This window comes from Panthera uncia, chromosome B4 (assembly GCF_023721935.1).
Source record: "Panthera uncia isolate 11264 chromosome B4, Puncia_PCG_1.0, whole genome shotgun sequence".
NCBI classification, from domain to species: domain Eukaryota; kingdom Metazoa; phylum Chordata; class Mammalia; order Carnivora; family Felidae; genus Panthera; species Panthera uncia.
Window position 1 is genome coordinate 44811262 of NC_064809.1, and position 25565 is coordinate 44836826.

Genomic DNA, 25565 nt, shown 5'->3' on the forward strand with positions numbered 1-25565 from the left:
ACATTTAGGTATTTGATCCATTTTGAGTTAATTTTTGTTTATTTTTATTTTTAACTTTATTTTTTTAAAGTAAGCTCTATGTCCAATGTGGGGCTTGAACTCATGACCCCAAGATCAAGAGTCACAAGCTCTACCAACTGAGCCAGCTAGGCACCCTATTTTGAATTAATTTAAAAATATATTTTTAATGTTTATTTATTTTTGAGAGCGATAGCATGAGCAGGGGAGGGGCACAGAGAGATGGAGACACAGAATCTGAAGCAGGCTCCAGGCTCTGAGCTGTGAGCACAGAGCGCGATGCCAGGCTCGAACTCACAAGCCATGAGATCATGACCTGAACCAAAGTCAGGTGCTCAGCCAACTGAGCCACCCAGGTGCCCCTTGAATTAATTTTTGTGAAAGGTGCAAACCATGCACACTTCTAAAAATTGTGTGCTCTGCAGTCTTTGGCTGGAATGTTTGGTATATGTCAGTTATGTCACCTTTGTTGATAGTGTTCAAGTCGTATATATGTATATATATATATATATGTATATATATATATATATATATGTACTTACTGATTTTCTGTTTTTACCAATTATTGAGAGTGAGGTACTGAATTAGTCACCTGTTATTGTTGAATTGTCTATTACTCCTTTCAAATTTGTCAGTTTTTTCTTCATTTGTTTTGAGGCTATATTGTTAGGTGTGTATACGTTGAAATTATTATATCTTACTAATGTAAGATATACATCATTATCATTAATCCTTTGTCTCATATTACTTTTCATTTCAAAGTGTATTTTATCTGATTTTAATATAGTTCTCTGTATAGTATGTTAACATATCATTATTAATATAGTTATAATTCCTAATGTAGTTATGTTAATATATGTTATATATACATATATAACATATTATATTAATAATATATATTAATATACAACATATAATAATGTATATGTTATATATGTATATATAATATATAAATAAAATAAATGTATATATTATATATAAATAATAATTATATATACATATATAATAATATTTTAATGTAGTTCTCCGTATAGTATACATCTTTTTTCATCCTTTCACTTTCAATCCATTTGTGTCTTTGAATCTAAGATCTGTCTCTTATAGAAAGCATGTAATTGAATCTTGCTGTTTTATCCAGTGTGACACTGTCTGTGTTTTATCCACTGTGACACTGAATTTGCCATTTTGCTATTTCTTTACAAACATTCTATTCTTGTCTATTTTGTTCCTTTATTTCCTCCTTAACTGCCACCTTTTGTATTAAGTAAATGCTTTTAATGCACAGTTTTAATTCTTCTGATTTTTTTCTAACTATATGTTTTTTGGAGTTGTTTTCTTGGTGGTTGCTCTAGGAATTATAATATGCATTTTAATTTATCAGAATCTACTTCAGTTAATAATTCTGGTAAAATATATAAGCTTTGCACCATTCTTTCTCCTTCCTTTGTGCTATTACTGTATATTATAGTTATTATAGTATTAAGTATCAATGATAAATACATTAAAATATATTTGTATATATTATAAACCCCAAAATACAGTGTCATGGTTATTACTTTAAAAATGATTACATCTTTTGGGGCACCTGGGTGGCTCAGTTAGTTGAGCATCTGACTTCAGCTCAGGTCCTGATCTCATGGTTCATGAGTTTGAGCCCATATTGGACTCTGTGCTGACAGCTTGGATCCTGGAGCCGGCTTCAGATTCTGTGTCTCCTTCTTGGTCTCTGCCCCTGCCCCACTCACTCTCTGTCTCTCAAAAATAAATAAATGTTAAAAAAAATGATTACATCTTTCAAGGAAGTTAAGAGAAGAAATGAGGATTTATACATATTTATAGAATCTTTTATATTAACCACATATTTGCTATTTTTAGTGTTCCTCATTTCTTCTTTTGGCTTCTAGTTACCATCTAGTGTCACTTTCTTTCAGCCTGAAGAGACTTCCTTGAGTATTTCTTGCATTATCCATTAGCAATAAATTTTCTCAGTTTTTGATTATCTGAGAATGTCTTACTTTATCTTCAGTTTTGAAGGATAAATCTGCTAGATATGGAACTTTCAGTTGACGAAAGTTTTTCCCAGTACTTCGTGTATGTCATTCAACTCTCTTCTAGCCTCCATTGTTCCAGATAAGTTGCTTTTCTCTTGCTGTTTTTGAGGTTTTCTCTTAAACACTGGCTTACAACAGCTTGTTTTATATTTAGGTGTTGATCTTTTTGTTTTTTTCCTAATTGCACTTCATTGAGCTTTCTTGAATGTGTATTAAAATTTTTCATCAAACCTGATAAGCTTCTCTCTTCTCTTTTTCTGGCTTTCCAATGTGTATATGTTGGTATATGTTCGTATACTGTGCTATCGCACACATCTCTGAAACTCTTCTTTTTTTCCTATCTTCTTTCTCTATTACTGACATTGGATAATTTATATTTTCAGGCTCCCTGATTCTTTCTCCTACCATCTCAAGACTGCTGTAGAAGTGCTCCAGTGAATTTTTCATTTTAGTTATACTTTTCAACTCCAGGACTTCACTCTCTTTATGGAAAATCTCTATGTGTAGATTCATTGTTTCCATATTTTTTTCTTTCATTATGATTTTTCTTTAGTTCTGTGAGCTTATATATAATAAATGCTTTGAAATTTTTGTCTGATTTACCTAGTACCCCTGGGGTACTCAGAAACCATTTCTGTTGGCTGCTTCTTTTCTTGACTATGAGTCACAGATCCCTGTTTCTTTGTATATTTGTAATTTTTTTTGAAGTTTTTTAACTTTATTTTGAAAAAGAGAGAGAGAAAGAGAGAGGGGGAGACAGTGTGAGTAGGAGAGGGGCAGGGAGAGAGGGGGAGAGAGAGAATCCCAAGCAGGCTCTTTGCTACCAGTGCAGAGCCCAGTGCAGGGCTTAAACACACAAAACTGTGAGATCATGACCTGAGCCCAAACCAAGAGTCGGATGCTTAATTGACTGAGCCACCCAGACGCCCTTATTTTGTAATTTTTTGTTGAGACCTCGACATTTTAGATAACATAATATACCAGGTCTGGATTCTTATCTCTCCAAGATTTTTCATACTTTTTTCTTAAATGAGAAATATTTGACAATTAAAAATCATATATATTTAAGACATACAATTTGGTAATTTGATACACATGTTCATTGTGAAATAATCACCAAAATCAAGCTAATTAACATATCCGATGGTTCCTTTTTTGTTTGTTCATTGTTTTTTCGTTAATAGTATAAACATATAAATTAGTAACGTGTTTACTACATATAAATTAGTAACTACATATAAATTAGTAACATGTTTACTACACCTATGAAATCTTTCTTCCCTATGATTTGTGGCCTTTGATGTTTATTTTTTAAATTTTTAATTTTTAAGTCTGCTTCCCCAGGCTTTGCCTCTATGTTTGCCTGGCTTATTAGTCAGCCAGTGATTAAACAGGAATTATACTCAACCACCTAATCCAGTAAGGTTTGTGTCATCTGTCAGTGGGTTTGTGTGTGAGTATGTAGTACTTCAAACTTCAGGCTGTTTTCAAGTCTCCCCCTTCTTTTATATTTTGCTGGGCTCTTTTACCTATGCTCTTGGCATCCACATAGCCTCAGTGGCAGCCAGGAGTGTGTGACTGGTTGAATCCCCTTGGGTCTTTGCTATAAATGCACGCAGCCTCAGCCAGGAATATACTTGTGCCAACCATGACCACAGTCTTGTGCTAGGAGAGCTTTTGGCCCTTCTCACTTGCCTATCTCTGAGATAGTCTGTTCCGCTGACACCCACTGCTGGACATGAGTGTTACCCACTGCTCCAAATCAAGTAAGCCTCTTTCTACTACAACAGAAAAGCTGCTTATTCTCATAACCTGCCCCATCCTGGCACAACATCTGCTTCAACTGAGGCAAGACAGATGGGAGAAGCTCCAGGTCCAAATGCCACAGATTCCCACTATTCTTTTTTTTTTTTTTTTTTTTTTTTAATATTTTTGTAATGTTTATTTATTTTTGAGAGAGAGAGAGAGTGAGCCCGACACGGGGCTCAAACCCCCGAACTGTGAGATCATGACCGGAGCTGAAGTCAGATATTTAACCGACTGAGCCACCCAGGCACCCTAATTCCCACTATTGTTATCCAAGTTAATCTGTTTTTTAGGCATAAATGCGTCTCAGATTATTGTATGCCTTTGGTTAAGTTCTCAAACCTCAAAATGGTTTCTATGAATTTTGTCTAACTTTATAGTTGCTTTTTTTTGAGAGAGAGAGAGAAGAAGAGGGGGACAGGGGAAGAGGGGGGGGGAGAGAGAGAGAGAGAGAGAGAGAGAGAGAGAGAGAGAGAGAGAGAGAGAATATCTTAAGCAGGCTGCATGCTCAGCACAGAGCCCAGCATGGGGCTCTATCCCACAATCTTGGGATCATGACCTGAGCCAAAATCAAGAGTTGGATGCCTAACTGACTGAGCACCCCCCAAACGCCCCTATGGTTGCTTTTTGTGGAGAAGATTTGTTGATAGCCTCACTTGGCTATAGCAAGAAGCATACCTCACCCATTCATTTGGTTTTAGTCTAGCTATATGTTTATATTTAAAGTGGGTTTCTTATAATCACCATATAATTGAGTCTTGCTTTTTTTTCATGTTGAAAATCTCTATCTTTTAAACGATACCTTTAGTCTTATGTTCAATGTAATTTCGATGCAGGTGGATTAAACTCTTGCATCTTGCTGTTTTTTGTTTGTTCCATCAGTTCATTATTCCTTTCCCCTCTTTTTGTGTCTTCTTTAGCATTGATTGTATCTCTTTATGAGCTCATTTTTGTCTCCACTATTGGCTTATTATTTAAATCTGAAAAAAAATTTTCTGTGGTTGCCCTAGCATTTCTAATACACATCTTTAATCACCATTTCACATTTAGTATAGTTTTTATTACAGGAAGGTTTTTGTACTCCAATTTCCTTGTCATATTTTATGCTATTGTTTTTATACATTTTTTCTTTTACATATGCTATAAACCCACAATACAATGCTATTTTTGCTTTAGAACAGGGGTGGCAAACTTTTTCTGTAAAGGGCCTGTTAGCAAGTATTTTAGGTGTTGTAGGCCATCTGGTCTTTGTCTCAACTACTCAACTCTGTCGTTGTAGTATGAAAGCAGCCATAGACAATACATAAAAGAATGGGTGTTACTGTGTTCCAAAGTAACTTTACTTACAAAAACAGGAAGTGGGTGAGATTTGGCCTTAGAGCTATACTTTGTTGACCCCCGCTTTAGACAATTATTTGAAACTATTAAAAATAATTAGAAGGGTATTTTATATTTACCTTTATTTCATCCATTTCATGAAATTTTCATTTCTTTATAGAGATCCAAGTTTGTATATGATATCATATTCCTTCTGCCTGAAGAACTTCCTTTAACATTTCTTATAGTATGTATCTGTTGGTAGTGAATTCTTTTAGGTTTTTGTTGGTCTGAAAAAAGTATTTCTCTTTAATTTTAAGAGATAATCTTATTGTTCATGTATGTATTTCTCTTCTCTGGCTGCTTTCAAGATGCTCTTATTTTTCTTTTTTCTTTTTTTAAAATTAAGATGGAATTTCAATATAGTAAAGTTTACCCATTTTATTTATTTTTTATTTTTTATTTTTTTACATTTATTTATTTTTGAGAGACAGGGAGACAGAGCATGAGTGGGGGAGGGGCAGAGAGAGAAGGAGACACAGAATCTGAAGCAGGTTCCAGGCTCTGAGCTGTCAGCACAGAGCCCGATGTGGGGCTCGAACTCACGGACCGTGAGATCATGACCTGAGCCGAAGTCGGACGCTCAACCGACTGAGCCACCCAGGTGCCCCACCCATTTTCATGTACAGTTCTGTGAGAGTTAATATATTTCTACAGTGGTATAACAACCCTAACAGTCAAGGTATAATATAGTTCCATTGTTCCCAGAAACTCTTCCTATGTCCCTTTGTATACAAGTCAGTTCCCCTCCTCACCTCAACCTCTGTCATTGATCTGTTTTCTGTCCGAATAGTTTTTGTCTTTTCCAGAATGTCATTTAAATGAAAGTGTCAGGTATGTAGCCTTTTGAGTCTGGCTTCTTTCACTTAGCATAATGCATTTGAGATCCCATCATGTGGCTGTGTCAGTAGTTTGTTCCTTCTTATGGCCAATCAGTATTCTGTCTTATGCATCTATCATAGTTTGTCTATAAAGCCACGACAGCAACACGTTTGTGGCTGTAACAAGGTATGGCAGGATTGTTTTCCAAAAGGTTTAATAAACAAATCTGTAGTAAAACCAGCAGTATCTGAACATATCAGTTTTATAATATCCAACTCAACGCTGGGCATTATTTAAATATATTTTCTTCAAAATGGAAGCATCTTCTCTTCTGACTGTAAGTAATATATGCTCTTTTAAAAGTTGTGGAACAGTCTCTACACAAAGAGTTACAGTTCCTTATATGACAAGATCTGGTGTCAGCCAGCCATCTGATCTAAAACTTAAATGTACGCCATTTTGCCCTTTTAGAGTGTAGCCCCTAGCACTAAACAGAATATTCTAGGTGTGAGCTGGATCTTCAGCCTTGCTCCACCTGCTGTATTTCTTTGAATGCGGCTCAAGTTTGCAGCCACTTTTTTTGGTAGTTGAGTCCTGTCAAATCATCTAGAACCCTAGTCTTTTTCACATGTGCTAATGTTAAGCCATAACTCTCTCATTCTGTATTTCTCCAGACCTCCAGTGGAAGACTTTACAATCATCCGTAGTTCAGTGTCAGATGTGGCCTGTGTGTCTAGCTTGTTGAGGCTATTTTTTGGACCCTCATGGTTAACCTACAATGAATGAGTTGTTGAAAAATGTTTAACAGATCAGAGAGCCAAAGGAGAACTCATGCCTCATCATAATCAACTCTTGCCATGTGTTAAGAATATTTTTTAAATTTTCTAATATTTATTTAGTATTTTGGAGGATAAAGAGATTACCATCTTATATGTAATTGCTGAGAGGTAGTGTTTAATATTATAAGATTTATTGAGACTCCTTTAGGTATGTTTTAATCAGCACCACGTTTTACTGTGTGTGTGTGTGTGTGTGTGTGTGTGTGTGTGTGTGTATCATTAATGCAGTATCTATTATGGTATCCTATGTATTACCACTATGTATATTTATTATTACTACCATATTTATTTAAAATGTTAAGGTGTTTTTTTTTTTTGACACTTTAAACCGCATTGTAGACTACAGTTCCCAAACATATGTGGCAGCAACCAGAGAGATTAAAAACCACACCATTGAAGAGAGTAAAAATTCTATTTTAAGACCTATCCCAAAGCTAAATAGGATAGCAGTGTCATGGCTGCTGCTAATTTAGATTGCATGAAATTACCAAAGAGGAACTGCTAGCCAGGGATAGTTACCATCTAAAAGCAAAAGAAATAAAGAAGTCTGTAAATAAAGAAGATAAAGTAAGTTTCATCATGGCAGCCATTGTTTACTTCAAGCAGTAGTAGATTAGCCTATTAGTAAAACCACTGTATCAGGCAATGTTCCATAGTAATACAGTGAGGAAAAACAGGACAAAGCATGAAAAATTAGGAAAGGAAACCAGATTCATAAGGGGTCACATATAAGAAAAGGCAAGAGTCATTTGGAAGTCTGGTGGAGTAGCAGAGAAAGACTAATATTAACATTGTATCCAGATAGGCTTTATCATTCTGCTGTTCTTTCTATTTCCTGCCAATATACTGGAAGATATTGAAACAGAATTATCAAGGTAGTCCCACACATTAAAAGTGTTAGGTGGAAAAAAAAATAGTGTTAGATGGAAGTGAAAAAAATGTTCCCAGATTTGAGCATAACTCCCTTTGGTGAAACAACTAAGCCATTCTTTTAGCAAGTGGAAGCCAATCCTCCTCCAGCTTGCAGTAAATTCTGGCAAGAAGCTACAGTTTTGTGACCTCTTTATTTTGGCTTTGTTTTATCCCTACTTTGCTTTAGTAATACTCATGACTCTTAACTCCTTTCAACGTGGGGGCAGGACACAGGTTGTTAAGGCAGATGCTGTGGGTTCAAATAGAAAGTACGTAGAAAGATATTAACTATCCCTGGCCAGGGTTTTTTCCTAAGCCTGTATGAGTAAATACATTTTTAATGAACATTTTTAACTCCTTTTAATTAATTCTGCATACCTCTGCCGGAATCTTTCTTAAGCCTACTTCAAGTTATGTGATTCCTGCTTGGAATATTTAGTTGCTCCAGACTGCCTGCCTGATTCAGGGCTGAGCTCCTCAGTTTGACCTGAAGATCTCAAGAAGTCATTAAGTCCTCATCTCCCACTTTTCACTTGTGTCTTGAGCTCCAGGCCACGGTGGACCGCTTCCTTTGCTTCACCACCTCCAAGCCTTTGTTCACGCTGTTCTGTCTGAAATCTGTCTCCTCTGTTGTGGCCTGCTAAAGTCTTACTATCCTTTGATATTTTGATTGTTCATTTGTTCAATACATATTTGAGTGGCTATGGGAGCTGTAGGCATTGTTCTAGTAGGTGAGCCTCTAGCAAAATAGAAGATCTTTGCTCTTGTAGAGCATACTTTCTAATAGTTCACCCCACTGAGATATAAACCCATCTCCTTCATCATCTTTTTTACTTTCTCTAAATTGATGTGCTACATATTTACACAAATCATGATGATGAGGAAGAAGAAAGTGAGATATTTGAAGTGATCACTGTGGCTGGACAGAGAACATTCCAGATGCTCTAATTTTAAAAGTATGTATCCTCAGTGTAGAATGAAGCAAATGTAAGCAAAGATAGGTATAAAAGAGTGATATTGACCTGAACGAATAGTGTCAGGATATATAAAAGCTAGGATACCCAGAGGCCTCTGAGGTGAGGGACACGAAGGATAACCAGAAATACAAAAGGTTATGTTCAGAGCAGAACAGCAGGGAGTAGACATAGCGAGCTTCTTGTACAAGATGAGGTGATGTTAATGTATGACAGAACAGAACTATTTAACGCCTCTTTTTCCGTATTTTCTGTTAAGAAGAAAGCTAACTAACTGGAATGATAGAGCAGCTAAAAATCCCAGATGGGAGACGCTGTAAGTCCAAATAGCCGATCAAAAAGTATTGTTTTCTGGTGCTTGTCTTCTCACCCCCACTCTGTCCCTTCACCCTGGGAGCTGAAAGAACATCCCTCCAGCCAGGGAACTGAAAAAACTTGTAGATGAAATTACTGAACTGTCATCTTTAACGAATTGTAAAGAACAGATGAGGTACCAGAAGTTTAGACATAGAACAAAGTACAGTTGACCCTTGAACATTGTAGGGGCCAGGGGTGCTGGCCCCCTGCACAGTCAAAACTCTGCATATAACTTTAACTTCCCCAAAACTTAACTGCTAATAACCTGTTATTGACCAGAAGCCTTACCAATAACATAAACAATTAACACCTAATTTGTATATGTGTTATATACTATATCCTTACAATACAGTAAGCTAGAGAAAATATTATTCAAATCATAAGGAAGAGAAAATACATTTACAGTACTGTACTATACTGAAAAAATTTGCTTATAAGTGGACACATAATTCAAACCATGTTGTTCAAGGTTCAACTGTAGTTGCATTAAAAAGGGGGGGAGGGATGGGGAGATAACGAAATGTGCATCACTAACATTCTATCCATTGGTTCCAACTTTGCATCTTTAGAGTTTGCTCCCTTTTAAAATATTTATAGCGAGGCACCTGGGTGGCTCAGTCAGTTGAGCGTCTGACTTCGGTTCAGGTCACAATCTCATGGTCTGTGAGTTTGAGCCCTGCATCGGGCTGTGTGCTGACAGCTCAGAGCCTGGACCCTGCCTCAGATTCTGTGTCTCCCTCTCCTCTTCCCCTCCCTCCCCTCACTCTCTGTCTCTCTCTCTCAAAAGTAAACATTAGAAAATAATTAAAATATTTATAGCCTATTATTTTGTCTCCATCGGCCTTGTCTTTTGCAAACTCAAAATTTTTCAGGATATGCCCATGAGAAGATTGCAAGTAAGATGCTACAGGGTTCTGACCTTGACCTCTATCTTATTCAACATCATATCAATTGACTTAGCTTCTACCAAGGGACTCTGGACGTATTTCATGTTCATTAAAATTTTGTTTATTGACCTTAAATAAAGAGGTAGAGGCATATTAATTAAATTTGCAGGTGATAAAATGTTAGAATACCTAACATGATGCGTGACTGATCCCAAGGTTCAGAATGACCTCAACAGACTTGCAAGGTGGGCTGAAACCACAATGGCATTTAAAAGGAAAAAATGTCAAATCTTGCATTAGATGAAAAAAAATCAGTTGCATAAGCACAAGTTGTAGGAAAACTAGCTCAACAGAATTCAGTGGAAGTAGGGGGACTTTTATTGATACCAAGATCAGAAAGTAGAAACAGTAGTCTCGGCACCGTACGTGACATTGGTTACTCTCTACCTGCAGGAGTGTTCTGGGTGTAATGTTTAAGATCTTTATAATGTTGGTAAATAGAGCTAAATAGAGTGACCAGAAAGTTGTTGTCAGGAAACCTTGTCAAGCAAAGAAGTCTTGAAGCAGGTAAGAATTTTTAGGTTGGAGAAGAGATAATTTTTAGGAGATCACATCTGTCTTCTAACATAATATAGCTGCTGAATGGCTATAGAATTAGATTTACTTTTGTGAAGTCCCAGTGACCAGAATGGAGACCAATGGGGAGAAGTTATTGGGAGGGTAGTTTTGGTTTGAAATAAATAATAAAGAACTCTCTATCAATAATCATTATGATGGTAATATTTATTAAGCAATTACAATACATTAGGCAATGAGCAAAGCACTTTTCATGCAGCATCTCATATTTAATTCTAACAGCAGACTTGTCATATGGGTCCTTTTTGGTCCCTAGCCAAACAGCTTTCTTTTTTTTTCTTTTTTAATGTTTATTTTTGAGAGACAGAGAGAGAGAGACAGAGTGAGCAGGGGAGGGGCAGAGAGAGAGAGGGAGACACAGAATCCGAAGCAGGCTTCAGGCTGTGAGCTGTCAGCACAGAGCCCAATGTGGGGCTCGAACTCTCGAACCGTGAGATCATGACCTGAGCTAAATTCCGATGCTTAACCAACTGAGCCACCCAGGTGCCCCGCCAAACAGCTATTCTTAACCTAGATCTCACTGGTCTCAGAAGTCTGTGCTTGGGATACCTGGGTGGCTTAGTCGGTTGAGACTTTAGATTTTGGCTCAGGTCATGATCCCAGGGCCTTGGGTTCAAGCCCTGCATCAGGCTCTGTACTGAGTATGGAGCTTAAGAATCTCCCCCCCCCCCCCCAACCTGCCCTGTCTCCCTCTTCCTCTCTCTCTCTCCTCCCACCCTGCTCCTCTCCCCCCGCTTGTGCACTCTCTCTCTAAAATAAAGAAAATTTAAAAATCTGTGCTCATAACCCCTGTGCTATCTGGCAGAGTAATGAACTCTCCATTACTATATATGTTTAAGCGTAAGGATCCCTTTTATAACTTAGAATCAATTCTTGCAATTCATAAGAGTATGGAGGAGCAGTGTGGCATTATGGGAAAAGAGCACAGACTTGGAGTTAGTTCAGGGATGGAAAATGTCACACATTGGCCCTGTGATCTTGGGCAAGTTGCTTCACCCCTCTGAGCCCTGATTTCTTAATCTGTAAAATAAGGATACTAATACCTACCTCAGGGAGTTAATGGGGGAGGATTAGTTTATGTGGGCAGCATGGCTTAAGTGTAGCATATATTTTGTACATATTGAGGGCTCAACAGATAATTGCGGTAATTGTGCAAAGATTCTTTCTAATTTTAACAATTATGGTCAGTGGACTTTGACCACCATCATTTTAACTTTGTACGTTTCTGTATTTTTTAACATTGTCTCTAACTCAGTACTTGCTAATATCTCAATTAGAACAGAGGCTTTGGTTGTTAGACTTTATTTTGTTTACTATTTCGTATAGATCATGTGCATATGTTTACTTTCTATGATTTTTTTCCTGTTGTTTCCTTTTCTGATGGAAAGTAGCAGTCACCTCCTAATTTGCTCCTGTCACCTTGGAAACAAAATAAAAGTCAGTAAGCCTTTGGGGGTTTCTTGTTACTAAAATACATAGGCATTAGTGCATGAAATTTATAATAACTATTTGGGGGACCTGTGGGCCAATTTGTGTGGTTTTCCCCATTTCTTGACTGTCCAGGGAGTTGAAATTATGAAAAAGTAAGATGCAGTTGGATGTGGCACTAGTTTTGCCCTTGAGGAGTTTTACAAGCTAGTAGGAAAAAAAAAATCACAATGAACTCAAAGCCTAGAATTTTAGAAGCATAGTGCATAATACCTATCATTTGTTGAATGCCTGCTTTACCATGTGCCAAGGGCTACACTAGTTGCTGTCTGTGCAGTTTCTTTTTTAATCTTCAGAAGAATCCTATGAAGGAGGTATTCAATCATCCTTATTTTGTAGGTAAGAATGCTTAGGTATGACAGTGTTGTGGTGTAGACAACCTGTTCAATTTCCGCGGAGATTTACACTCAGGTCTGTCATATTCCAAAGACCCGGTTCTTTGCATCACACTGGAAGAGGTGAGCCATAGTCCTAGAAAACAACCATGCAGAGGAATTATTAATTGAGCTGATCCTGAAGGAACAGGCGGGAGTTGGGTGGGATGTGCTGGTTTGCGTCAGGAGGAGTGGAGGAACAGAGTCCCTAGGTGGGAGGAAAGGAGGAGCAGAGTGAGCCTGAGTATGCCACTGTTGGGGAGGTGGGGTGGAGACTGTGAGATAGCTGCTGGACCAAAGAGAGGAGGTGCATCTTGAGGAGGAGGAAGAAGGAAGGTTAGAAAGCTAAACTGTGGCCAGTTCATAGATGCTTTTAAAAGCCAGGGAAAGGAATTTGGAGGTGATGTTCTAAGAAGCAATTATAGTTTTGTGTGTGTTGTAATAGAGCACAAGGTATTGGCAAGTTGAAAGCTGTGCTTTTTTTTTTAAGTTTATTTATTTTGAGAGAGAGCACGTACACATGTGTGCACAAGCAGGGGAAGGGCAGAGAGGGAGAGAGAGAGAATCCTAAGCAGGCTCTGTACTATCAGCATGGAACCCATTGGCGGCGTTTTTTTTTTTTTTTTAATTTTTTTCCCAACGTTTTTTATTTATTTTTGGGACAGAGAGAGACAGAGCATGAACGGGGGAGGGGCAGAGAGAGAGGGAGACACAGAATCGGAAACAGGCTCCAGGCTCCGAGCCATCAGCCCAGAGCCTGATGCGGGGCTCGAACTCACGGACCGCGAGATCGTGACCTGGCTGAAGTCGGACGCTTAACCGACTGCGCCACCCAGGCGCCCCCCCATTGGCGGCGTTTGATGCGGGCTCGACACTGGGCCTGAGCTCACAAGCTGTGAGATCATGACCCAAGCCATAATCAAGAGCCAGATGCTTAACCCAGCTGAACCACCCAGGCGCCCCCAAAGCTGTGCTTTTTTGATGATTGGTATGACAGTAGCCAGAGATGGGCATACAGTTAGGAGACCATTGTAATTTTCTAGTGATGGGCTGATGAAAGTCTGGATTGGTGGGGGCACAGTCGAAGGAAGGGCAAATCTGACACATTTTCAAGGAAGAAATAACAGAACTTGACAGAGTGGATACAGGAAGTACAGGGAGTGGAAAGGAGCTATAGGGTTGTTTGCTGGGAGGAGCAGAATAATGGCAGAACTGGGAAGGGAGTGTTAACCTTAAAAATATAATTGGCAGTTATTTTACCAGCAAAAATGGTTTTGTTCAAGAATATTAAAGAATTGCAATGTGGGACCAGCAAGCTATGGCAAAACCATAGGCACCCTGAAAAACGAAGGAGAGGAAGGCTCTTTTATAATGGAAAGGGGGGAGTGGGGAGGGCTGCTATAAACAAAAATGTTCATCGGACTGAACTGGGAGTTTGAAGTATAGTAGTTTTTCATAGGCTGTGTTATGACAGTGTCTCACTGTGTGGGCTGTTGCAAGGAGAAAATCTTTCTCCCTCCTGCTAGGGTAGTGAAGTATAGTTTTCTTCCTGTTGGGGTTGCAAGTTATGTTTCTTTGTGTTGGGGTCTGCACTTAACAATGGTAGGATGTGATAGATACCCCTAATGACCTTTGATTCCATTGTATTTTATTATTTTCTTAGCATTTATTTTTTTAATGTTTATTTTTGAGAGAGAGAGAGAGAGAGAGAGGAGGGCATGGAGAGAGGGAGACAGAGAGAATCCCAGGCAGGCTCTCCACTGTCAGCACAGAGCCTGATGTGGGGTTCAAACTCACAAACCATGAGACCATGACCTGAGCTGACATCAAGAGTCGGACACTTAACCGACTGGGCCACGCAGGTACCCTATTTTAAATTACATTTTCCTTTTATTTTCCTTTTATTTTTTACAGGAAATTAATTTTTTAAATTGACCCTGCAAAACCACAGTCAGTAGTAGGAGTCATTCTGGTGCTGCACACTGAACCTTTTCTGGCCTGGCACCATTATAGTGCCCCTCTTGTCACGGAGAACAGTTAAGGTGGTACTGGGGAAGGAGTGGGGTCGGGAGTGTGGGAGGAAGTAGAAGGGGCAGGTGGTTTTCAAAGTTTGCTCTGATTTTCTGACTTGATTTGCTGTGGGTCCATTGAATGCAGTGTTATAGTCATGGCAAAAGCCTCTATGCTCATGTGCTCAAACACAGATGTAATGTTTTATAAAGGGCAAGCTAAATATCTTGGGTGGGAGTTGAGGGGTTTATGAATCTCCATATTATTATTTTACTGAACATGCCAAGGACCAGCTCATCTTTCTGGGTCTGTATCTTTAAACAGAGTGACTGCTAATATGAATGTACGGTACTCATGTTGGAAATTGCTACCCTCATTTAGAAGCCATTAACCTTTATGTTGATAAAATAATGTTCTTAACTGAGCATGTGAAATCTGTGCTGAACAGCTGCAGCCTTTCCGGAACACTAACTTAAAAAGTGCTCGTCATACTTTTTGAAAATCAAAAGCATGTGGGTGGGATGAAGTCACCTGAGCAATTTTCTATAATTACAACTTTCAAGGCCTTTTCCTTTGTCTTTTTCAGGCTGACTTAATACACGCACACACATGCATGCACACACACCCCAGACGTGCAACTTACGATTTTCTTATTTTTCTCTATAGATTTTTTGCACTTGTTTTTTGTTAAATAGTTGCAATTCCCTAGGAAGGTATATGCTTTCTTGTTCCTTTCCTGGTTTGTTTGAAACTTTGTATTTCTGAAGACTTTGAAACCCCCCCTTATAGAGCTACCTAAAGCCTTCTGAGCCATGAGTGACCCCTTTGAAAGTATGCCTGATTGCTTTGGATCTAAACCGACCTCTCTGGGGTAACACTGGGAACCCCCAAATGCCATGGCATCCCAGAAAATGATGTTAACCAGAAAGATGTTAGAATCATCACACAACCTTTTGTATGTGACTGGGTTCCTCAATGCCCTCGTGGTCAGCAAATACTGGAATTAGAATCGTTACTCATGCCTAGGACCAACCCACACTGGGAATTAATTTCTGCATTCTGATAATTAAGGCAGGTTTGCTGCTAATGTTCCCTGAAAGAAGGGAATAGAGAAGAATATCATTTCTATTTGTGCCTTTTAATTAACAGAGAAATGGAAGGGACAGGGTTTTAAAGATTTCATGAGAGAGGATTAGTACCTGACATAGTTCAGTAGTTCTGTCATAGTTGGACACATATTGAGAATACCAGCACCAATCTTTCCAATAAGCTAACTGAAAATCTGAATTTTAGCTTCTTTTATGTGTGGAATAAAATTGTTGGCTTTCCAAAATTATTCATCAAGTGGTGCTTTACCAAAGTGATGTTAAACATGAAGTAGTGTAATATATCTGAAATACTATTTTAAGAGTCACTCATTTTTCTTTTCTTTTCTTTCTTTTTTTTTTTTTTTTTTTCCTTCCTAAGTAACAACAGTTCTTCACCTAGAATAGAATTTTGGGCTTGCATTGTCTATAACATTGGTAGTTCCTTCTTGCTACTGATTAGCAGGGATATCTTTTTCAGGGAGGTTAAAATTATTAATTTCTCTGGTTATCTTTTTTCCTTTCTGTCAACAGAGGCAGTACATAGTCTTCCTGAAGGTATTTGAAAAGACCTTTGTATACATGTATAGTGCCTTGGGCCAAAGAAATGAGGCGCTATGTTACTTGTTTCAGAAGATACACTAATGCATCAAAAACAAGTGACCGAAAAAACAAACTACAGTTAGTAACCTTGTTGCTTCAAAATGAGCAAACGTTTTGGGAGAGCAAGTTCTCGCTGGACATCACTAAATAAGAATGAGTTGATGTCACACTTGGCAAGAAGCAACTCTTAAATTTTTTTTTTCCATACAAATAGTACAACATGGCGGGGAGGGGGGACTGCGGGCAAAGGGTAAAGAATTATGGGGGAAAATAAGCTAGAGAAGGAATGTGAGAATGAGTTGCTTGCTACAAAAGAATTACTGTGATATAAAAGCCATGTTTGTTTTGTCAAGAGGAATCTGAGCTGGAACTTGAACTGATGAAGGGGAGAGATGTTTACCGGTCTCCTCCTGCACTCCCTCCGAGGCCGTTGTGCGCTGATCCCTGTGGAGGGTTGTGTAACTGCCTTGACTCATTTTCAGGGAAAAATGGCCCCTGTAGCTGTTTTGGCTCAGCAGAGTGCTGCATCAAGTATAAGTGAAGAAGTCCCCAAACATAGCGATATCGAACTCAAAACATAGTTATTTTAATTAGGATTTCCAAACACTAGGAGGCAACACGGCCCACTGGAGCATGTGCCACCACCAGCTTGTCCCTTCCCAGAATTCTGTGCAGCATTGGGAATTTGGACAACCTGATGGCCGATTTTACATGTTCCTAAAAGCCAGAAAATGTCAAAATTAGCCAAGTATTTATTGAAATTAGCTGGAGTTATCTGGCACAGTGAATGTCTGCGGTCCAGTGTTTCATAACAAGAGTGGGAGAGTGTGGCTGGGGGCACTACTGGCATTTTGGGTGGACCAGCCTTCATTGTGTGGGACTGCCCTGTGTATGGGAGGATGATTAACATCTCTTTCCACTAAATACCAGTAGTGCCCCCAGTCTCTGTGACGGCCAGAGAGGCCCTCTTCTTCCCAAACCCCTCCTCACCCCAGGGCAGAACTAAATCAGTATGTGCTTTGCAGTTTTATGAAGCGGCATGGTTTTCTTTGTAATTATTTGCTTCCCAGAAAGTTCTTAGAAAGTCTTAAGAAGTTGTGCATTTATAATATAGTACAAGCTTCATTCAGATTAGATTTCATAAAAAATCTGTTGGAAAGATGGATGGCAGGGAAGGACATCACCAGGAGAGAAGAGTGAGATGGAAGTGTCTTCTTTAGCCCATTATCATTCCTCCAGGTCTCCAGTTCTGTGCCTGGTTCCTCTTTTTTTGGGAGGCAGCAAATGTGTAGTCCAGGAGTAGAGACAAGGGCATGAGATAAAGTAGAGGAAGATAACAGGACAGCTGGAGGGGGGTGGGGGGCAAGTATGTGTAAGGAAAATATTTCGATTGGGATAGAAAGGTGGAAGACATGGAGACGATGAAAGGTGATAATGAAATTGGAGCGTTCACACAGCATTGTTAAGCTTACAACGTTGGTATTTCTGGGACAGTTTTGTGTACCACAGATCTAGAACTTGCAGAGGAAAAACCCACCTGGGATCATTAAATCAGTTGAAGACTTTCACATGCATGTTGAGTTATGGTATTTACTGTTTTTTTTTTTTCATAGGTTTGAGTTTTTAAGCCTCACCTTGGAGAGACTGTGTGCTTCTTAGGGACTTAGCCAGCGATTTAGATCCACTGTCAGCTGTTGCTTTCATTACAGGTTTCCTGAGCTTAGTTCATGGAGTCACTGACTGAAAGAGACATACTTTTCCATTCATTTGGACTTGCTGAAAATAATACAGTGCTTTACTGGAAAAGCTAAGCATAAACGTTGGCCAAATAGTAGCATACAAACTAACCAAATTAAATGGTATTATTTTTTTTTCTTTTTTTTTTTCAAAATTTTTTTTTCAACTTTTAATTTATTTTTGGGACAGAGAGAGACAGAGCATGAACGGGGGAGGGGCAGAGAGAGAGGGAGACACAGAATCGGAAAGAGGCTCCAGGCTCCGAGCCATCAGCCCAGAGCCTGACGCGGGGCTCGAACTCACGGACCGCGAGATCGTGACCTGGCTGAAGTCGGACGCTTAACCGACTGCGCCACCCAGGCGCCCCTAAATGGTATTAAATAAGAGGTGCAAACAGAGGGAAGTTTTGAGAAGTGTGAACAAAAATCGCACTGATCTTCATTATCAGTCACTCCTTAACTTAAAACTTTGGATTTCTACCAGGGCTCAATTGAGTATAAGAACATTCCTTTTAACACTTCCAGATCTTTTAAATGAGCTTTGAAGACACTGACTTGCGTGCATATCGCTGAGTTTTTAGCCTTCTCACTAGTTGTCAAACATTCTGCTGGTCTTTCTTCTGTGGAGGTCTTCTCTTTGTCCCAGGCTATCTTTCTGAGCAGCCAGTGTGCCATTTGCTCTCTAATTGTCTAGAATTGTCTAGTTTTGCTAACTCTTAGCATGAGTAGAATTACCTTGGCACCACATGGCTGGAGAAGGGTATGTTTTCCTGAATGGCTCTCATGGTAGCTGAGGATGGAACTGTGGTGGTGTCATAAGCCCTTGTGGGAGGCAGAACCATAGCTTCCATCGGGTTTGCAAAGGGGTCTCAGACCTAAAAGATTTTAAGAAGTACGGCTGTGGCTAGAGAACCTTGTCCCCGATAGAGATTGCCAACTGCTACCTATTTTTTTTTTTTCATTTGGAATATTTCAGCATATAGCAAAAATAACAAACACCTGAATCTTCATTTACCAACTTTGTCAGACTTTAGTATTTTACCATATTTGTTTGATTTTTTTTGCCACCCCCCAAAGAAAAACATTTCAAATAACTTCAAGTGCCCTTCACTACTTTTTGTGACCCTCCCTAACATTTTTTTCTCCTTTCCTCTCTATAGGGAATCAATGATCTGACTGGTGTTCATCATGCCCACACATTTTTTTCATGTCTTTACCTTATACTCCATATTTATAGAACTCTAAACAGTATCTAATATTCTTTTATATGTTTTGACTTCATATAAATCGCATTCTGTTGTATGTATCCTATATATATACTTCTGTAACTTTTTTTTTTTTGGCTTATACTTTTGAGATTTATCCATGTTGATACACACCTCATTTTGACTGCTGCATTGTGTTCCACTGAATGTTTCACAATTCACTTATCCATTGTCCTGTTAATGTTTTGAGTTGTTTCAGATTTTTTCATTATTGAACAGTTTGTTAGTGGGCATGCTTGTACATGTCTCCTCATGCACATGTATGAAAGTTTTCCCTAGGGTATGTAACTAGGAATAAATTACTGTTTAGTCTGGGACAAATCTTTTCAGCTTTACTAGATACTATGAAATTATTCTTTACGGTGCTTATGCTGATTTATATCCTTACTAGCTATGTTTGAGAGTTCTTGTTGTTCCACATCCTCAATAAAACTGATATTGTCCCAGCTGTTCTTTGTTTACTGATTAATTTAAAGACAGCACTGTGCATAGCAACCATCTCAAACACAGGGTCAGATGCAAACTTATTCTTTTTTTTATACCAGGCTTCCTCCTTTAAAGGAATTGTCGCTTTCAGAGTTACGAATCCAAGATAACCAAACAGAGGGGTATTTTGCCCGTGTTTATTTTTTAAAATAGTATTTCTTTTTTTTCACAATCATAAAATGGAAATATTATTTTAGATAAGTTGGAAAACAGATTTACAAAAAAACCTAAAAATTCCACCCCTTAGATATAGCTTTGTTAACATTTTGCTATGTATTTCCTTCTGGCGTAAACATATATGTGATACACATTTACTCTGCATTGAGAATTGTGCTGAATTTGTCATTTTATATCACAGTTTCATTTAAAATTATATTGTAGGATTTCCCATGTCATGGAATATTATTTGAAAACACCATTTAATAGCTGCATAACATTTAATCTCCCCTTAGAGGAAATTTTTATATTAAAATATACTGTAGTAAACAGTCTTGGTATATAAATCTTCTTCTGAGTTTCAGTCTGTTTCAGGGGGGTAGATTTCCTAGAAGTCAGTAAATATTTATGGAATTAGACTGAATAGATTATAAGCAAAGCATCCAGGGAAGAAAAAAAAAAAGTAGCCAAAAGAGAGGAAAACAGGAGATGTTTCCAGGAGTGTTAGATGGGGGGTAGGGGGGAGTCATCAGATCTATTAATTTAACTTCTCTCATAGTTGAATTCAGTGGCAAATCTGTCTCTTTCCTGAATTTGGAGACCCTTCTCTTAATAGGGACCATGTTAGAGGTAAACTCTATCCTACCATGGACACCAGAGAGTTGGTTGTGCATTATAGTGTTCAAAGATTATAGGATCTTAGCACTGGAAGGAAATCTTTAATGTTTTATCATTCTGGTTGCAGAGCTCCTGAGTTGAGTGTATTTTATAGACTATTTCATCAAAGTAGACTTCTAGCCTTGACTTGCTTTACATCTAACCCCACACAGCTCATTGTCATACAGGGCAATTTGCTCCTTTATTGGACAGCTTTGATTCGTTCAGCATGGTTCTTTTACTTAAATCCAAAGATTTTCTGTAACTTTCATTTGCTGTTTACTTTGTTCTTTTAATGAATGGCTCTCTGAAAATAATTCTGGAAATATTTTACCTTTACATGTTTATCTCTTAGCTTCTACTATAATTAATATGAAAACAAACATATGTTTGACCTACTTTTAGCCTTTGTTTTTTTCCAAGGTACAATTTATCTTTATTGTAAAAATGATATATGTGAACATAGGCAAGATAGAAAAACTTTACACATATTTTTATATGTGGTGGACCCTAAAGTTCTGGAGTGTTTGTAGAATATATTTCATCTTAATATGTGGTGGACAGAAAAGTTCTGGAGTGTTTATAGAATATACTTCTCATTTTATTACTGTTTATTAGAAGCTGCATATGAGCAGTGATTTTGGTGTATACACAATGCCAGTTCTCTGCTAATAATAACAACCTTTTTCTTCCCATCTGTCTGTCTCGCTTTTTTTTTTTTTTTTTTTTTGGTGCCCAGAGGTGTTAACATAAATTATCTCCTTTAATCTCTGCCCATCCTCTTAGGGTAGGCATTTTCCTCTTAGCAGATAAGGCTCAGAGAGGTTTCAAGACCTCTCCTGTCACACAGCTGTTAAAGGTAGGGCCAGCATTTCAACTCAGGTCTAATTCCAAAACCTTTTTATTTAGCCAGTTTGCCTGTCTGCCTCTTGAACGTATGTTAATTTCATAATAAAATCAGATGTGTTGGGGTGCCTGGGTGGCTCAGTCGGTTAAGCGTTTGACTTCGACTCAGGTCACGATCTCGCGGTCTGTGAGTTCGAGCCCCATGTCGGGCTCTGGGCTGATGGCTCAGAGCCTGGAGCCTGCTTCCGATTCTGTGTCTCCCTCTCTCTGACCCTCTCCCGTTCATGCTCTGTCTCTCTCTGTCTCAAAAATAAATAAACGTTAAAAATAAAATAAAATAAAATAAAATAAAAATAAAATCAGATGTGTTTCCGTTCAAAAGATGTTCGTGTCTTTGGGTCTCTCAGTTAGCGTATCACATCGGTAACGTGTGATACCTCTACTTGCTTCCCTCTCATCATCCCAGTTGCTCTTGCCTTGGTTTGGACACACCAGAGATTTTCTTCCCCTGACTGCCCATCTCTCCCTAGTGCCCTACGGGGCTTCTTCCTGTTTCTGGGGAAACTGAAGCACGGAATGAGAAAAGAGTAACAAATGACCACATAATTTTTTTTTCCTTAATATTATCAACTGATACGTTCCGTAAAGGAGGATGTTTTCACAGCTGTGTGCTTCAGGGATGGTGGGAAAAGTTTGCATTTTTATTGCTTGACTATCTTCTACAACAAAGGCACATGCTTGATGGACTTGGAATGTGAAAACCTGTTCTCTCAGTCAGCCCTGTGATAGTGATCTTTGTGTTTATGGTCACACTGGGATTCAGATATGTTATCTCCATGAACTTCAGACCAGAGGTCAGAAAACCAAGGAGTGAACTTGCTGAATATATGATTTAATTACCCTAGATCAATCAAGTTTTGACTTAGTGATGACGGGATATACTGTGTGTGTATTTTATGTAGTTGCTAGGGGAAAGGAACAAAGTTTAATACTTGGTTTTGTTGACCTTTGGTATCACTTTTATCTTGTAGTTCCATATAAAACTGCCTTTGCCAAATATTCAAAAGGCTGCAGTCAAGTGATTTATAGATAAAACCTCATTCACTACTTGCATAAGAAGAGCCCATATCTTCAAATATGGGTGACGTAAGTTTACTTTAGAGACAGGAATGAGTTCATTTCTTTGGAGAGATATGAACAGAATGTCTCTTACTCCAGTGAGAAATAAATTTAAATCAGGACTTTGCTCAGAGGAAGTGGAATGGGGTAACCGGGCAGTTGAGCCTTCAGAAGTTAGGGATCTTTAAGCAAGGCCCAAGGGGTACACCAATTGTGTATTGTGGCACTCATCCAGATAGGAGCATTCCTCAGTACTCTGTAGGGAATGGCAAACATCTATGGAGAACTACTTTGTATATGGCTGTAAGGTGCTTATGTGCCTTGGGTCTTTCAGAGACCTGGGAAGAAAGCAGGAACGTTGATAATAATACACAAAAAGGATTCTATGGTAAGTGCCAATAATGAGCCTTCAACCAAGTGTATTCCAGAGATACAGCCCATAAAAAGTATGATTTATTTATAAAAGGGCTATGTTGCTACTGAATACTTTTTGACATTTCGATTCCAAATTATAGTCAAATCTCAAATAAGCAAAACTGCCTTAACCGTAAGTCAAGAAGAAAATGCTATTTTAAATTAATTCCTCAAGTAAGTTGCCAAATAATGGACACTAGAATTTCAGGAATTAGCAACTCTGGCTCTCATGGTTTGGCTACTGTATTATCTCCCTTAAATTACAGCAATATTTCTGTCACCCAAAATCATTCATGTACAATATTTTTTCTTTCTGTGAACTCCAGTACATATTTCCATCATGTGATTTGTTGCCATGATTATTATTACTATTAACTCTACTTGCTTTGTATAGGGGATGATAAAATCCGCCTTTTAAAGTCGTGCTGACAGTTAAATAAGATAAAATACATTACATGGTCAGCACAATGCTTGGCTAAGGGGATGCCATCATTAACGTTAACTATTGTTTTTCTCACTCGTGAAATATAATGCTTTATCTGACACCTGACATAGAGTTACATTTTAGTAAATTGTCACAATATTGGCTTATTGTTTACAAAGAGACTTAACATGTGAAAATATGTCAAGGAAACCTAACTCAAAATTGTAGTCAAGAAATCATGAAAGTTGCCCTCTTATGCACATAACACTCGTTAGGACTTGCGTAGTCCAACAGGAAGAAGGAAGATTTCCTCTGGACCGAGCAAGCTGCCTTTCGCCTACAGCCCATCAGATGCTACCACCTCCAGCCACCTGCAGCCAATGAGAAGGCACCACCACTTTGAACGCTTATTTTTTTCCCCAGTGAGCTTTTCTTTAAAACAACCCTTCCAACTTCTTTTTCTCCATAGAAAGACGCTCTCCTCCTTTGTTGCCCAGACTTGCCTGTGGTTCGCCATAGTTTGCTTGTTCCAAATTGAAGTTCCTCTGCTATTCCCTAATAAACTCGATTTTGCTGGCTGAATCACTTACCTTTTTCTTCTGAGAGGTTGACAAACATACATTATCTCATTTAATTCTCTCTGCTACTTTCAAGGTATACAGTATTACCCTTAGTTCACTGATAGAGAAATTAAGGTTAAGTGTATCGGTCAAATTTCAAAGTGATAGTGAATAGCTTCCAGAATCTCTAGAAGAGCTCTAGAATCAGATTTTGGGTCACCTACCTAAGCATAATGGCCAAAATTGTGCCATAGAACTTAACCATTGAGGTCACTACTGCTGTTATGACCACTTTGGCATGCCCTGTATCATAAACAGTGCTGGCTGGCAGTGTAGACTGAACTTTGCCACTGGTTCTGCTTCTGTTGTTACCTCAGAAACCCTGTTTTTCCAGAAACAGTTGTCACCAGGGAATGTACCTTGTAGAAGGTCCCTATTTTGCAACATTTGCTCCCCATTTAGAGTCAAGGGTGGATGCATCGATTGGTGGAACTTCTGTCATGTGCTTGTATTTGAGCTGCAGGGCAGATGGGGAAAAGGCCCTTGGTTCTTCAGCTTCTCTGTGTAATGGGCAAGGAGGCTCTCATATGTGACACTACGCTTTATTGCAGTTCCTTGGGTCTTACCTCTGTATACAGAAGGAATATTCTATATTTCCTGTTAATTGTATATGAGCAGAATAGAAATTGAGATTGTTTTCCCTATTAGTAGGAAATCAGATTTTTTTCTAAAATCTATCTTGTTCCTAGTAATTATCTGTTATCAATCAGCCATATTGCCTCGACTTTTTAAACTGTTAACAAATGAGAACTTTCTACCTGATCAGGGTGTGTTCTTCAATATAAACAGTCCCATATTTCCCATAATCCATTAGAGTGCAAGGTATGTAATCCTTCAGGGAAACCATGAGGTAATACCCACAAGCAGGGTGACTCCTTGAAGCAACACAGTCGTGGCCTTAGTATTTCAGACTTTTTTGGTTGCATCCTTTTCTTGGTACTTCATTTGTTTTTATTTAAAGCGAACCTGCGATTGATCTTTCTGAAAACCTAAAAAAAAAAATTTGGGGTCCCCAATGTGATTGCTCTTGACTCTAAAGGTAGCCTCCCCTCAGTCTTGGTGTGCCTTGCAAAGTCTGTATTTTTAAGAAGTTGTGTATATTTCAAACTACTATAAGTAGCATTACGTGTTAAAATGCAGTTTTTAAGAGAACATGTTCAGTTCCTCAAAGCAAACTCTTTTTAGAGGGAAGGATCCTTTGGTGCTCCAACCAACCATCCTCACTTTGTCTGGAAAGCTGCCGTTTTGATATTTCAGCAAGTGGAGAACACCAGGGTGTGGTGAACACTAGCTGCCAAATTGTAGGGAGGACTCAGGTGCTCCATTTTTATAGGCTGGCATTTGTACCTCCAGACACGTGAGACAGAGTGGACTTCCTGTGTTCATTCACTGAGAGATGTTGAAGGTTGTGACTTCTGAACTATGAGTGTGTGTGATAGACTACATTTATTTTTATACTCAGAGGAAGGGTCTTCTGAATTTAAATATGTTCCTTTCTGCAAAGAATTCTAAATTAGTCTTGGCCCTATAATTTAAAAAAAAAAAAACCTGGTCTAGCAGTGTAGAACAATATTTTATCTTCCTTCTCATAGAAACATGAAGT

The 25565-nt window shown here is 38.5% G+C and overlaps 1 protein-coding gene and 1 long non-coding RNA gene across 4 annotated transcripts in view; one reads left to right on the plus strand and one right to left on the minus strand.

Moving 5' to 3' along the window:
• Nucleotides 1-25565, plus strand: part of BORCS5 (BLOC-1 related complex subunit 5) — a 98741-nt gene that overhangs the window by 22265 nt on the left and 50911 nt on the right. The window lies entirely within an intron of this gene.
• Nucleotides 11979-24217, minus strand: LOC125920126 (uncharacterized). Of its 2 annotated transcripts, none has more exons than XR_007456954.1 (3): nt 23933-24217; nt 12381-12638; nt 11979-12098 (listed from the first exon to the last, which is right to left on the minus strand). It is a non-coding gene; the product is annotated as an uncharacterized LOC125920126 (long non-coding RNA). The 2 variants fall into 2 exon arrangements; XR_007456955.1 differs by lacking the exon at nt 23933-24217 and adding an exon at nt 17874-18141.